We start from the raw sequence: 14,071 nt of genomic DNA on the forward strand, positions 1-14,071 counted from the left end.
AAAGCAACCCCCTTGTGGAAATGGGAAAAAACAATTTATTAATTGTGGGCACACGAGGATATACCAACTGGGTATGAAGAACATTAGTACAACTAACGTATACAGCTTCCACAGTTTTAAAAGCTACCCTACACCTACCTCAACCATATTTGTGGTTATGTGTATCAAAGGGGAAATGGCATTAGATCTACCATTATAGTTTTGAGACATGTTTTATTACGATTACTCATAAATGAAATTTACACAAGTTCATATGGCTTGTGCTATTTTGCAAATAACGTCAAACGTCAGGTTCTGATGGCTAGGGATCTTAGTCCGTAAAATACTAGGCTTCAAGATCATACTCTGTTGAAGAACCGTTATTCGTTTGCCGTGCATTATTCCTGGCTGGTTCAAACTGATGTGGCGGTACCACAAAATCCGACAGTTCGTCAGAAACAAAGATTTGTCCATGTTCATTAGATAAATGAGGTATTTCGTTAAACCAAATTGTGTATAGTTACACCATTGTCATTGCTTTATTTACACCCATGTTTCTTTGTGATGTCACAAGCACACACAATTAAGAACGATAAGCGGGCTACAAATTTATTTCATGTACGACTTCACGGCTTAATTTCTTATCAATGCAAATTATTTTACACCTTATTATCTCGAATTTAAACTTTCATCCATACCAATCTTGATGTTTATCAAGTAAAATACCACCATTAGAAATCGTTTCATATTACCGTTACGTCTCGGGATTCGGGACTTCTGATATGTACTCATAGGCTATCATTAAAGTTATAGTGTAGATTCTGTATCTACATTAATCAAGATGATATTGACATCAGCAACAAATCTCGTGGGTGTTTTTTTCAAGACGGTGTACGTTCAAGAGGACAGATTCATGCTTGAGCAAAAAAAGATAATCTAAATGCATAGACTTCAATTATTCAAATTCTATTCTTTTCATTTGAAAAGTTTATTGCCGAATTTAATAAGATGTGTCATCTTGCATTATGATAAAAATTCACATCTAAGATAGCCCTATATCTGAGATGACCTGCTTAAAAACATAGCTATTAATGTGAAGACTTCTGTACATGGAAATATTAATGTTTTGACAGCGACTTGCCTTCAGTTCTATAGAATTGTTATTTATTACTAAACCCCAGCAAGGATACTTCATTCATTTTATATTTCATGAACTTTACAAATCTTAGTCATTTGTGGAAATTAGACGTTAAGATATTCGTGGGCACATGGTGTTTTTTTTTAAATACTTTGTACTTAGTGAAGACAACGATTTAGATTACTTACATTTGAATTTTAAATATTTTTCCTTCTACAAATATTCTTTCTTTGCACAAAGTACTATAAGGCGCACTATGGATACGATTGGATATTATGCATTCTGGGTTTTGAGTGTGAAAACATGCACAATTCATTCTTAGCAGTCATGTTTATCCATGTTAATCTTCTTCAGAACACCCCCAACAATGGTACTTATCATCCACAGTTTCATTTTTACATTGTTATACTTTGATGCAGTATTCTTCTTATTTGTATTTCTCTTTAGGTTCCAGATTCTTGAATGAATAACGTCCAGGTGAAGGCTGAATGATGGTGAATCAGTTATCTAAATGGAAATGATATTTTGATTGAAACGTATTGGGTTTGAAACACTTATGGATGTTTATTTAATTGCTGGGATAAAACTTTTGATTTCAAGATTAAGGATTATCTCCCTCATGCATAGGTCTTATACTTGGACGAATTTGGTTCCAGTTTTTTGGCACCCTATATTTCATTTTAGCTCTTAGAAGTTCATTGTTTTTTCGAATTTCCAAAATTTCGGCTTGCGCTTCACTAAAGAGACTATTTGTCGAAATGCACATATGGTGCAGTAAAATTGGTCATGTACCGTATAAGTTTTGCATTATGACCCCTGGGTCGAGGCCTCTGTTGGTGGTCTGTTAGTCCCCGAAGGTCTCTACAGCCCAGTAGCTACGTACGTCGTTACTAGCTTGAAAATATGGAATATTAAAATGATAAGTGAAGACTGTTGTAACCACATAACTTGTGTAACTAATTAGTGACGGATCTCGGGGTTAATACATTTGTAAGTAGGCCTAAAATGTGTGATAACATTGTTTTGCTTTAGAAATTAAAAAAAGTATACAGTATTCATCAAAAATGTCGAAAATCATAGAAATTTATAACTATAAAATCGCTCGAGATGTTTAGAACACTTAGAGATGAACTTCCCTAGAGTCGAGCCGCCTGTTAACCGTTTATTCGGACACGCCTGTCAACGCATTTTCGATGCTTAAGGTAATAGTAGCAATCGGAGAAAGTACTTTAACTTGAGAATGAATGTGATTGTTGGAGGGAGAAAGATGGACCGAAGTATGTATTTTGTAAAACAATTCTTGTGTTGTTAAATCATCGACAATCTTGTTTGAGATGTCCGATTCAGTTCACTAAACAGCTCAGCATCACCTAGCAGAGTTCATCTTTCACCGTAAGCACTTAACACTAATTTCAAAATATGTAAACAAGTTGTTGTTGTAACCTAGGCCTATTCAACAATTCAATATACCACAGGAACTGGTAATTTAATCTGTAATGATAATACTGCTACCCTTTATAAAACCACAAAGATGGTAGGTGACGATAATTTTAAGAACTATTTTGCAACGAAATTTTGAGTAAAGTATCAATCGTTGCCCCCCCCCCCCCCCATTAGAGGATGGTACGGTATGGTATATACCCACACTATTATTATTAAAGACAAAATTACCGGTTTCTGTGAACATATTCACACCTGACGACCTGTGAAGGGTTGTAAATAGTGAATGTGAGGAACTGCATGTGAATGAGTATTTCATAGTGTTCTTGTCTGCATGTTGTGATAATATAGTCCCGTCCAATTTTATACGGATATTTTTGTGAAAGGGTTATATATATACGCTTAAAATTGCATGGGAAAGAGTTTAGTAATGCAGAGCTCTAATATCCTATATCATTTTTCATGTTGTTTAGACATTTATTCACAAGCACATAGGCCTACATATAGGAGCTTATAATTACTACATATATTTAAAAGTTAATGCCATTTCTTGCCTTTTAAGTAGATTTTTAAGAATCATGACAAACAACACTCTTTAAGATACGTTTTTCTGTTTTATTGTTATATTCATGGGATAAAAATCCCCACCCTGTGTTTTATTTGGGATATTTATTCCCATTCATGCTCAAATAGGATATTTACTGCCATTTCATGTTCATTATGGCACATTTCCTCCTATAGGACATTGTATCCCATATTAAGTTTAAATATGGGAGTTAAAATCCTGTGGGAGAAATTATATTTTTTCTCCCATGGGATTTTTGGCGGGAGTGAAAATCCCCCCCAAGTAGGAGTGAAAATCCCATCAAAATCCCATGGAATGTTTTAATTTCAGGTGAAATATCTTAAAACTGCAATAGTTACAAGTTTAAATGTTGGTACATATCTTGTGAACATAAAATAACATCTTTATTGTAAAAGGTTTATTTATATCCTTAATAAAAGGGTTGGCGAAACTCTGGACTTTTGTCGTGTCCAGAGTTAAATATCGCACTGTTGGATGTTTATTTAATTGCTGGGATAAGATTTAGAAATTCATTTCAAAATTAAGAATTATCTTCCTCATACATAGCTTTTATCCTTGGACGAATTCGGCCCCAGTTTTTTGGTACTCTAGTTTTCCTTTTAGCTTTTACAAAATTATTGTTATTTTGAATTTCCAAAATTTCGGCTTGCGCATCACTGAAGAGACATCATTTATCACAATGCGCATCTGGTGCATCAAAAGTGGTACCGTATACCTTTTACATTAGGATGCCAACTGTCTCGTGTATTTAGAAATGATTCATATTGCATAAGCAGTATTTATTACGTTAGTTTAGAATGAAATTTGCATGCCGTCTAAAGTTGATTATCATATAGATAAACAAAGATTTAAAAAAAAAATAGCATACGGCAGCTGGTTTTGATTTATTTGTGTTTTTCTTAAATTTCCACTAGACAGACCTGCTTGAGAAATAAATTTTGCAGTAGAAAAAGCTTTGATTGGAAATTATTCAAAAACAACACTGGATTCCTACCCCAACCTCCAAACAAATTAGAATGAAATATTAAATTATGGGCCCCTAATGTGTGTCATAATATCCCTTTCCCCAGATAAGAATATGCATCTGGACATGATAAGGCCGTTTATATAATTAAGTGTGGGATGGCTGAATTAAAGATATATTGTACATAGCAGTGGCGGATCTACACGGAATAATGAAAAGCAGCGAGTTGTCCCGAAGCCCTTAGTGGGTCCAGTGTTAACCGCCCGCCCACTGCAACTACTGATTTCTAACAAAATAAGACATACATGTTTTAAAGTGTTTTGACATATTTCTGTAATAAAAAGGGTCATAATTTCTTATGCTATCAATAGTTAGTACAGAATTAAAAAGAATTTCACCCCAAAGTAACCAGGTTTGTTTGCAGTTTTACAGTGGGCAACTAATGGTGTCTCTAGAGATCTAGAAGACAAAGAACACAATACAAACGGAGCATTTAAATTCGTCTTTACGCATGCTTATAGATAAACTGGGCTATTTTGTGCATTGTAAGTTACATCTCATGCACTGATTAATGGTTGTATTCCTTTTGATTGATTATTGAAAATATTTAAGCAACATACATCACTATATTCCACTTGACAAACGTTGGGTTAAATATTTAAAATGATATATTCATATAATGTTAGGTACATGTAAGTTCAAGTGGATCTTGAACGGTATAAAAATACGCCATATGGGGATTACTTTCGGTATGGACGTTGAAAAATGACAGATATTTGATGATATCTTCAAAAATTGCGAGGTAGGAAAGTTGATCATCAAGTTATGTAAACATGTGTTGGGTGCTGGAAAAAGTACTAATATTCCAATTGTTTCAGAATTAGGTAGATATCCTATATGTGCAATCAATAACCCAAAGTATTTTAGCATACTGGTATATATGTGAAAGTAGTCTAGAATCTTCCTTCTTATACAGAGTTTATTCAAGTATGTTTGCAATACCCATCCCTTCAATAATTTGACCCCCCCAAAATAAATAAAAGAGGACCTCTAGTTTTAGCCGAACCTGTACCAAGTGAAAAATGACGTACGCCATATATCACGTGACAATAATAACAGTGTACGTCTTCCGCAAGTTTCATACCAATATACTGTAGAATTCTAGACTTTTGTTACATTTTATATTTAAAAAATGAAGAACTGCTCTGTGTATGATTACAAACACTTCAGCGAAAATGATGACGTAGTCAACACCCGGAAACGACAACGCGCACGGTAAACAAAAGGTCACCGTGTCTGGTCAGTCGCCGAAATAGGGCAGTCGACGATACATACCTGTCAACATTGTCATCCCTCCGCGTAAAATTGTTTCTACTAACTAATAATTTTGCCATAGCAATTAAAATATATCTTCATTAAAGTATGACTTTACAATAACTCTACGTCCTGAAGAGTTGTAAAGTAGGAAGCAGACGTGGTATGAATAAAAGGTAGTAAATAAAATAATCTGAGCACGGAACAAACGCAGTACAGATTGACATCTTTATGTTAATACGTTTGGTTTATTACTACGAATTATACAACTCAAAGGCAGTTAACAATAACTTCAATTCTTCAAAAAATACCTATTACATCAATTCAGACATACAGTCACATCAAAGAATGAATGAAAACATCAATTCTGCAGAAATACATGTACAGTTTGAAAACCCGTATCAGCACAGACATATCCTAGGTGGTCTGTAATGAATAGCAGTGCTATTTACTTGTTGATTACACCGCCGGTAGGTGTACCTTATGAATATCTGTGAATTAAGGAATTTACCAGAAGATCAGTAATTGGGAATTATCTTCGCATATATAGTACAGTACCCGAAACGTTATTCTTGACATGATAAACGATAGAACACGATACACCACGATAGGATAGGATACACGCACGATACGATAGGATACATGCACGATACGATAGGATACACGGTAAACCTGATGTACGCAAAACCTGATAAACGATCTTCACGATAGACCTGATAAACGCAAAACACGATAAACGATCTTCACCATAAACGGAAAACCTGATAGAAATGTTGTAAATTTAGAAACAATTTAGACAGAACGAAAGTTTGATACGTACAAAATAATTACATTATGTTGATAATAATAGTATTGAAGGATTTCAATAATCAATATATACCTAAAGCATATAATTTATTTATCCACGGTTGTACGTGTATTTTTGCTGGGTTTTTTTTTAAATTCTATTTATGTTTTTTAACGTCATTACAGCTAAAATCTGGAAGCTAAACTATATACGGTATTGAATTCATTATTTGATATCTATATGAATTTTCTCAGCCAATGATTCTAAAACGTATATATTGTCACCTTGAATGTTTAATATATGAATCATACAGGGAGTGATTGATTTTTTATCTTGCTTAACGTCTCGCTCGAGAATATTTCACTCATATGGAGACGTAACCATGACCGGTGAAGAGCTTTTAAATCTAGGCTTATGCTCGGCAATTACGGCCATTGAGCAGTGAGGGTTTTTTAGCGTGCCACACCTACCGTGACACGGGGCGTCTGTTTTTAAGGTCATCTCCGAGGACCCGTGGCATTCACACTTGATGCCGAGCGTTTAGCAATTAAACAGGGAATTAACAAAATGTAATATAATGTAGTGATATCATGCTTCAATGGTTCTCTTATTCTAATGTCTATTATCTTTGATTTCAAATGAAACCAAGTAATATTTTGTGTGTAGCGAGGAGTGGGGGGGGGGGGAGTTACTTTGCATCAAGCTCTGAGTTCACCGCTCATTCAAAAACTACAATTGTTTTCATAATGACCGCTTTAAATACAATCCACTGCATTACACCATATGCTCATATGTTAGATATTTCTACACTATGAGTGATAATTGATAGTCATAAGTAATTGGAACATATTTATATGAATTGATATTTTGTTAACAAAAAATAAATAAACTATTAAAAACATATACGAAACCCGGCTTGATTTAAAGTCGCAATTTAGAAACGCTTTAAAATGTTTGTATTTAGCATGTAAAAAATTCAAATAATCATCAAAACCAGCATAAATTTCCAGTATCTACACGTACGACTATTGGTATATGTGTACATGTACAAATAAAAAAACAACAACAGCTGAATCGTGCCCAATTGAGCAGAATTTTGGGAGATGCAATATACCCTTGCACTCTTTTAAAACTTAATCTTCTAAATGTGTGAAATACAATGTCCCTGAGAATGTTTACTGTCAAAACATGGGTAATAAACAAAATCAGATAGATAAGAACGCGCACAAGTTCAGTAATTGGTATATAAGTTGAATACAGGTGAACAAAATCGGAAGAAAAAGAACCATTATTAAAATATATGTAATAAACAATGTAATTTACTGATTTTTCCTTTTAGATCGGAAGTTCCTATTTCTCTGTTAATGTTAATTACAAATAATTGTTTCTAGATAAGGAAATGTTTATGAACTCCAGATGAAGGAGCTTTCAGTTTTACTGTCCTCAGTTTGCTCGGCAAACCACTGCCTACTTTCCAGACTACTTAGAATGAAATTGTGATAAATTTTCACCCTCTCTGGACAGACATATAGCTCTTTTTCTGCCTTAAAATTGACAGCTTTATGTTCTCTTTCAAATATACTGTCTTTCCTCGATTCCTAAAAATAACTTCTTTAACAAAACGAATAAAGCTTTCGGAAACTATCTTACTTTTTCATTAGATTTAATATACGATCCCGATAGTTTCCGGAGCTACACTATAAACGATTTTCACGATAAACGGAAAACCTGATACACGCAAAATATTATACACGATAGACCTGATAAACGCAAAACACGATAGAAAACGGAAAACATGATACACGATAGGATAGGATACACGCACGATACGATAGGATACACGCACTATACGATAGGATACACGCACGATAGAGCACGATAGGAATGTCAAGAATAACGTTGCGGGTACTGTAAGACGGTCATTCCTAACCCTTCAAATATTGCTTACAATCAAGTTGATTTAATTTTGCTGATACAATTTTTGATTTTCTGTCTGCAAAATCCCGGTGCTAGTATCCCCGTGTACATACAGTTACACCTACAGACACACAGAAGCGTTACCACTACACTAGCGGGCTCTATGGAATAACTGTACCTGGCGCTAAGGATGAACTAGTACAACACCAAATGCAAACAACTATGGTGTGAGGAATATCATCATCAATCTAATTGGACTTTGACTGGCTGTTGGGAGTGGTTGGGCAATGACACACCTACTTCCGCAGATGACGTAGTTCTTAAGCATATAATAAACGAGTTTGTGAGTCGTATAGTATGTGACTTCAACTGCTATCCGAGAGGCCACTGAGATCGTATTCAAAATGGTGAGAATGATTATGCATGTTATCTCTTGGAACAATACAAGCCATGTATTGTGGAACAATGTAGTGAAGTTAATGCTGATCGGAATACAAAAAATAAAGAAGTTAGAATGCATCGATTAATACAAGAATATTGTCAATGTGATGGCAATTATCCTTTCTATTTACAGATACTGAAAATTGATCGCAGATATCTTAACAGATGCTTAGTAATTGATATACATTTTTGAATACTTGTATTTTAATCCTCAATTTTTCATTCATGAATAAACATCACTACTTCATTATTTCACCAGGTATTACTGTCCCTTATCATCGTCTACTCTCTGGTATACACCGCCTTCGCATTTGAAGACAATACTTTCTACCGTCGAGGGGAAGTGGGTAAGAGGATCACCGATGGTGAAATTTTTGATGCGTCAACTGAACATGCTCAAAATACCGACAATGGAGATATGCAAGGCAGGGATAGAAAATCTGTCATCGTGAGTCAAGTTTCTGTTCTGCTCAATTTTATCAATTTAGGTTATTTGCCTACCCGTTAGCATTTACTCCCATTACACCAGAAAGGGGGGGGGGGGGCTATGATTTCGGTCCTGAGATTCACATAAACAATATCAACAAACTGAATATATTATAGCTTACGGTACCAAATTCTTTATTATGCTGATATTGAACTGTTGTATCATATATATGATAAAAACAAGGTTTATATTCTTTTTATATTACTGAGAACACATTTTGAATGTACATTTCGTCAAAAAATGGGTTGGGAATGGAAGAGTTACAAGCACCATAAGGATGACACTAAACATATCCTTCATTTATGAAATTTTCACAGTCCTTAGTAATCAAGTGTACCTAGGGAATCCCCATGGACACAAATTGTGGTCAATTGTTTACTGACCTGTTTTATTGCTATTAGACAGCATTTATTGAAAAACTTCTACATGAGAAGTAATAATCTCTTTATTTGACCTTCAACTCGACATTTAGAAATATGAACGATTTATCTATTAACAATAATCGTTTTCATTTATATCTCAATTCGTAATATTCCTGTGAACTCGAAATAAAAGACACCACATAGTCCTGCACATCTGCTTCGTACTTAAATAATTCATTGAAAATAAAAATCAACGGCAAACTAACAACTCAATATTTCGTTGAACGCCATCGGTACGTTATGTCTACACTTGTTGTTTGTTTTGTGTATCAACATTGTGGTGGCTTACAAAGATGAATAATTTCTTTACTTTTTATATCAAGATATATATGACTTATCAATAGTATCTCAGTATTTGCATGACTAAAAAAGATGCAGGTGCTCATTACTCTATATGTCAATATTTCTATAATCTGAGAAATAGTAAGGGGTAATTATAAATCTCAGCTTCATAATAGTGTCTAGATTATTCACAAAATTATCTAAAGTTTCCTTAATTTACAGGAATATCCTTGGCGAGCAGCATCAAATGCAGGACTACCTGGGAAATAGGCTTACACATGGACACACCTTACTGATCTGACGCACTGCAACGAAAAATGAACAATTTGCATGTTCAGTTTTTGTTAAAATTTGATTAAACTTTAATCCTTATTTTGGTCAATTCATCATTTGATAGCAATACCAGTATAGACGTGGTCAATACATGCCAAATATGTGCGTTAAAAAGTAATAAAGAAGAACAGAAAGTTTTGAATAAAAAACGTAAAGAGGTTTATCAATTCTTATTAGCCCTATTCAACATTATACAGTATATTAAAACTCGCAGTACTCGGACATTACGATGAATAAACAACTTTGTTTACGTTGGGCACATATGTATTATTCATGGTGGTTTATATTTTGTTTGGTAAACAGTATCGCACGCGCGAAACATTTGATATACCATTATTACAATGACGTATATTGTTCCTAATCTAAGAGATCGCTCATTTTTACAAGATAGTCGTTAAGCCTCAATCTTCGAAACATCACAGCCACAATACACTTAGGGAAACTCTTTTTCTTTTTCAACCACTTTATGGCAGTGTAAGAATTTCCGAAAAAAGAAATCCACGTGAAAATGAACATTTTAACTGATCACGCGGTTGTTATCCGTCACTACCTTAAAATCACGAAGGAAATTGATTTCACATTCCTGGTGCTATTGAATGAGAAATGTCTCCAATCCCTCAAAAACATCACTTTTCTCCAAGTGTAAAAATAATCAAAAGATCGATGGTGTGACTTACAACTGACATGAAAGGTGAATATTACAAACAGTGATCAATCTCATAACTCCTATAAAGGTGAAGATAACGAACAGTGATCCATCTCATAACTCTAATTAGCAATTCAAATTAGATAATTGGGCAAACACTGACCCCCGGATATACCGCAAACAGAATCAGGTGCCTAGGAGGAGTAACTTTACCAGGGATGTCATGAGTTTAATTTTTGTTCTAACCAGCATGACATGATCTACAAATGTATGTACATAGTTCATCAATAAGATCATTGTTTTTGTTGCATGTGTTTCTGTGCAAGTGGATAGAGCTGTAATAATTCGTTAGTTATACAAGGATATCGAGAAAACTAAATGTAGCGACAGGGGAATTTTTTTAAAAACAATATATTTTCAACATTTTAATCAATATTCCGCTTAATTTAAATGTGTTGATAACAAAAAAAGTATCGATATTGCTTCAAAACGCTAATAAACATACAGACCCTCGGTCATTTTAGCTACCGGACGAGGAAAATTATAATATTTCTGTATGAAATTCTTCACAAATATTATTGTAACAATTACATATGTATATCTTAATTGTTTTTTATCAATATCCTTGATAGAAAAGATTAAAAGATTGTACCAACGCCACTAGTGAGGGCAGAAGAAAGCAGTTAGACATGCTGGAAAGTAGCATTCCAGTTGGGTCTGTGCCTTGCGAAAGATCATTTTCTGCAATGAGACATCTTAAGAATTGGAACAAAGATGGGCTGGTCGGTCTTAAATTGCTATGTTATTTATCCTTCACACAACCCCTCCACCCCCACTAGGGCTCTGCCCTGGACACCGCTTGTGGCCTAAGCCAAGACAGTCCTAAAAAAACAACCGTTGTTTATGCCGTGAGCGCCACCTACTGACGGTACAGTATCAATTTCCAAGGCGAAGTACAAAATCTAGGATAATTATATATCTTTTAAAATAAACCTGACAATTTGATAACGGGAAACTTCATTGAATCACATATATCGGCGATTTATTGCGGACAATGAAGTGCACATGATTTATTTTTCCTTTGTTTCCGATTACAAATATTAGAGTTATCGTTCTTGTAAATTCTACCCAACAGGTTGAAAAATTTATTTTACCACATTCACCGGAGATATACGCATTATCTCAGTGTTGTTTAAAGAAAATGGAAGTTCAAATAATTTAAATATCACCGTAAAATCTGCGAATATGGCCGATTTTTGGTCTTGCTACTTATTTTCTCACTTCAAAATACCGACAAAATGTCATTTCGTACCACGTGCTTTCTATATCACCATATACGTAAACTTTGAACTGCTTACTTTCGTTTCACGTTAATACTTTCGTATTTAAACTTCGGGCTTTATCATATAAAACGGTGAAAAGTACCTAGCGCAGTGAGGTCAACTTTTTGTGATTGCAGGAAATGTTGCCGCCAGCGTCACCTACCGATGGCGCCCAATGCTACTACATGCAATGTGATTATGTTAAGTGAAAAATAAAATGAATTGATCCCCATATAGTTTAGCAATGATAATGATTTTCATGCATATTTTGTGAATTTGGAAACATATTTCAGCTCCACTTTAGAACATGCGTTGATTTAAATCATACCTGATTAATAAATATAAACATCAATTGACCATTTTGAGAAAATTTAAGTATTACTCCCACGACATGGCCCCAAGACCATAAACTAAGAATAGACTTAAGTCTAAATTTCAAATCCAGCTAACTTTGGAAATAATTTTCATAAACAAATAAATTTTTCAGTATATGTTTGCATTTTATTTTGTTTTATAAACCTGTAGTTTTTCAAACATCTGCGCTAGATAAATCCTCAGATATAAGTAATCAATATTTCTAATTAAGTCTATTCTCAATTTATGATCTTGGGGCCTGTTGCGGACCTCGATCGTCATTTTACTGCGGGCCATTATTTTAATGTTGTCTTTTGCGATATGATATTTCATGTATGCAAGTAACAAAAGAGTACAGGGTTACATGCATTGAAACTAGCAAATTAGCTAAAGTTTTATTGGGGGTATGTAGAGCACTATATATATGCAGAGTATTATAAGTCAATAGAGTAACATATTAAGATGATTTAGAAATTTGCATTAAAAGCAGTCATTGAAAAAAAACAACCTTGCACTGTATAAGAAGTTTAAGAGTAAGGAAAAGTAATTTCTAAACAAAGTGGGTTTTAACAGATTTTTAAAAAAAACGTTTTTGTCAGCTTTATAGATATATAAATATTACCAGCTTTAGGAATGGTAGATGAATTACATCCTGTCACCTTAGTCAAAGTCCGAATAAAATATATTCCAGGCATAAAGAATTTCTCATTGCCATCACTGAATCTGATTTTTGAAGAGGAAAAAAAAAATTAACAAAAGAAACTTATAATCAACACCCACTAATGTACATTTGTCAGGGTATATGCCATAATCTCAATTACAATTTTGCTGTCTTTTTAATTGCTAATTCATCGATTCTAGGATTTACGAAAAGGAAATGTGAAAACAAATACAAAGTCGTTCAAATTAAAAACAAAAAATCGCACTCATTTCCGCATATCAATGCAGTTATTGGGCTGGGTTATAAACTAAATCATGAGATTAAAACAAAACGGTTTAGAGATTTTGGATCGATTTTTTTTTCGTAATGAAAGCGTCGTTACATAAACCATGAATGACAGTTGATATCAGAAAATAAATTATACATATGACAAGCATATCAACCCTTTCGAAAAATTGACAATGAATCCGCTTTTGAAAAAATCAATTACAAATTTTCATACCTATGCTTGTGTGTTTTGGAGGGTGTAAATACTCTTAGCACAAACATTAATCGTTCTTTCGCACAAATGTTGACGTCCTTGAAAGAGAAAAATCATGCTACAGACAACAGGATGATCCCTGCAAATGGATTTTTTGCCTCCATGTTTTATTGACTCAATTATACGAAAAGTGGTAATTTTCACTGCAGTAGGAGGGAGAGAAGGGAGCAGAATACTTTTGACCTAAACATTTGAAGCAATTTCGTATTTGGAATTGAAAAAAAAAGATACACCCCCTCCTTCAACAGCAATATAATAAGACATGGATGTTTTTAGCTTCTCATTCAATCGTTATATTTCAATCTGTATTATGAACACCACAGAGTCGTCCACTTCTGCTTCATACTTAGATATTTTATTGAAAGTAGACATTAACGGCAAACTAACAACTCAACTGTATGACAAACGGGATGATTTCAGCTTCTCCATCGTCAACTTCCCACATTTATGTAGCAAT

The sequence above is a fragment of the Ostrea edulis genome, chromosome 3 (assembly GCF_947568905.1).
Source record: "Ostrea edulis chromosome 3, xbOstEdul1.1, whole genome shotgun sequence".
In the NCBI taxonomy this organism is placed as follows: Eukaryota; Metazoa; Mollusca; class Bivalvia; order Ostreida; family Ostreidae; genus Ostrea; species Ostrea edulis.